Source organism: Meles meles, chromosome 7 (genome assembly GCF_922984935.1).
Source record: "Meles meles chromosome 7, mMelMel3.1 paternal haplotype, whole genome shotgun sequence".
Taxonomy (NCBI): domain Eukaryota; kingdom Metazoa; phylum Chordata; class Mammalia; order Carnivora; family Mustelidae; genus Meles; species Meles meles.
Genome location: NC_060072.1, coordinates 120,770,425 through 120,773,559, shown reverse-complemented (window position 1 = coordinate 120,773,559; position 3,135 = coordinate 120,770,425).

Genomic DNA, 3,135 nt, shown 5'->3' with positions numbered 1-3,135 from the left:
TTTCTATCACAACTGCACAAGTTGCCTAGGCCAAGCCTGTGCCAGAGCCAACGAGGACCCAGGAAGCCAGGGGATCCATAACATTGCTGAGGGATGAATTGGACTTGTCCTGAGGCCTACACATACTAGAACCTTCAATGTGCTCATGGTCTTGGCCTGAACAAGAAGACCATCTGTGTGGTATATAATCCAAAGGATATATCCGCCAGTCATTAGGGACATACTTAGCGAAACAATACCTACATGGAATTCAACCACAGACAAACATCTTGTGGCAAGCTGGAGGCCTACATTGAAATGTGGGGGAATTCCTAAGGACTTAATTATTAGCCAATCCCACTATCATCTTTTTTTCCTGTCAAGTGGAGGGGCCGGGGTCTGGCAGGATAGATCCCAGTGTACTCCCATCTGCTATGGGAAAAGAAGAGCCCTCTGGCCCCATCATCCACCATGTTGCAAATCTGGAGTGTGGGAGACTACTCCCAAGGGCCATACGGGACTACCCCCTGTATTCTGTCAATCAAGTGTGGCTGGAACATTAGGTATGGAGGGTCTGTGGCTGCTTTCAAGCCTCAATACAAGAGTGGAGTCACTGTCAGAGAGACCACATGGATTGCAACACTGGCCAGAAAATCTTTGCAGAAGACTTTACAGAAGACTCTGTGCCGATTCCAGAGATCCTAGGGTCATGTCGCTTCTTTGAGTGGAATGCAGCACCTTCTGGGCAAAATCAAATTTCTTCATCCCCAGAGGCAAGGACTTCCATCCTTTTAGCCAAAACTCCATCTCCATCCTCCTGTATTTATACCTTGAGTGGCATGTGTACATGTCTGCAGCCAGCGGGAATTCAGTGTAGTTTACATGATGGTGATGCTCAGAAATGGAAGTGTAAGTATGAACTTGAGAGTGTGACCATATGTTTCCTGTTTGTTAGCCACAGTGTGCAAGGAGAACACAGTACAATACTGCACTTTCTGTCCCACAGGAATGGCCATGTAATGACTGTTGGAATGAGATCATTCCATAATGATCTCAGAAGGAGGCCACCTTCTTCATAGAACAAACTTCATCTGCGAGGACTCCCAAATCCCTCGTCCTGGACGCTATGTTCCATGGAGGCTGGGGGCACACAGAGGGACAGAGCCTCCCCCTGCCCATCAGGGTTTTGAGGGATACCTGCTGTTCCAGGACAAAAGATCCCAAAAGCATTCCTCCATCTGTCATCCAAACAGGCATCTGTGAGAGAGATCTACTCCATGCAGAAAGCACAGAGCGAGAGAAAATAAATGACAGTCTTGTGTGACAGGTGTCATGACAGGGGACACTCAAGAGGCCTGGGAGTGTGCAGTGTTGGCCCTACCCGGGGCAGGGGGACCTAGAATGATCCAGGAGGATGATCACAGCTGTGTAACTATAGGGGAAGCTCAGGAGGACTGGGGAAGCTCAGGAGGACTGGGGGTGTGCAGGGTTGGCCAGACCAAGGGGCGGGGGGTTCTGGGAGTACACCAGGAGGATGTCACAGATGTGCCCTTGTATGGCTAGATGTGTCAGTGTGACCGGGCATTGGCCAAACCGGAAATGAAAAGGCAGGCAAGGTGCAGTGTCCCTATACTGTCTTCTGCAAGGCCAAAGATTGGTAACGATACATTTTCAGTACAATTACATTTTACATGCATCCATGAGTCCCTAAAGCTGATTGTGTAGAACATGAAGTATGTAGTTGGCCATTGCTTTCATCTTGAGGTGCTGGGTACAGAGCACACTTGATATGTCCTTTTGTTGCTTTCAGATGACTTTTTCTGCCTTCAGCTGCAATCCAAGGTCAGGGAACAAAGGCAACACAGATCTACACTTTGAATGTCACCAGAAACCTGCAAAACCCACGTTCTCATAGGAGCTAAAGGTTCAGGACCAGGGTGACAGAAAGGGGAGACAGATAGAAGGAACCAAAGAACATGTCATGTGTGTGTGGGCTGGTCCACTTCTCTACCTATCAGAAACAGGAGGGAGTCACATTTGTACCTGGTCCATCTGTTTGCTGCCCTTCAGCACAGCAGAGGATATGTTGAGCTGGGTGTTGCTGACACAGGGAGATGGGCAGCTGGCCACAGATGCTACCTGCCAAGTACCTGTAGGACCAGCTCCTGGTCCTCAGCTAAGATGAAACAATAATCATGTTTCGTTACTTATTTCCTGGGACAGGTAATGTGCTCAGTGCTTTGGTGACTATATCCTCTCCCATTTTATAAAACACTTCAAGCAGGTAAGATTGACATTCGAAAAGCTGTCCATAGTTCATGTATGCAACGTGACCTTGAGCCTAACTCTAAATTCTAATTAAGATACACTTGATTTAGAAGATCGCTCATAAATTAGAGGACGGTTTCTTATGAGCTAAGGAATTCAGGGACCAATCTTCATCTGTCTTAATGCCCTTACAGTCTGGTAAATTGGAAAACATTTGGCCACGTACTATCTGGAGAGTGGCCACACGGGGGCAACAGTGAGTAAACAGTGGCACAAACCCCAGTACAAAGCCAATTCTTCCCTCGTTCTGTCAGACCTTGTCCATTCAATGTTTACAGATCATTTTATAGATTATGAAAAGTGGGACTTTGTTGAATTCTTTAAAAACCAAACTCATTCTTCCAATCTGTTAAAAACAGAAAAATGTTTTCTAAAGTCTCAGAGTTGGAGAGCCGATGAAGCCCCAGGGGTCTGGGAAAAGGCCAGTCCAATCGAAACTATTCAGGTATACTTAGGAAACAAGGACGACTTTGATTCCACTTCGTTTCAGGAAGAACTCGTGTCAACTAACAGCACTGAATCAACACAAAATTGTGCTGCTCAGAGGAACACAAAAGCACCAACAGCTTCCAGAAGCAGAGAAAGAGCCACATCCAGGAACCAAGAAGACATACCACCGAGCCTCTGCTCAGGCCAATATGCAGTCTGCAGATCCTCTGGAGCTAGAATGCCCCCAGTGGCCCTGGGAGTCGTGAGTCAGGCAGAGCACACACCCTGTTGGAACCCGTGATTAGTCTCCTGGTCCCTTCCTCCATGAGACAGCCCCTACTCACTGATGACTCCAACCTGCTTCTTAGAACTCCCATTGCCCTTCCTGACCCCATCGTT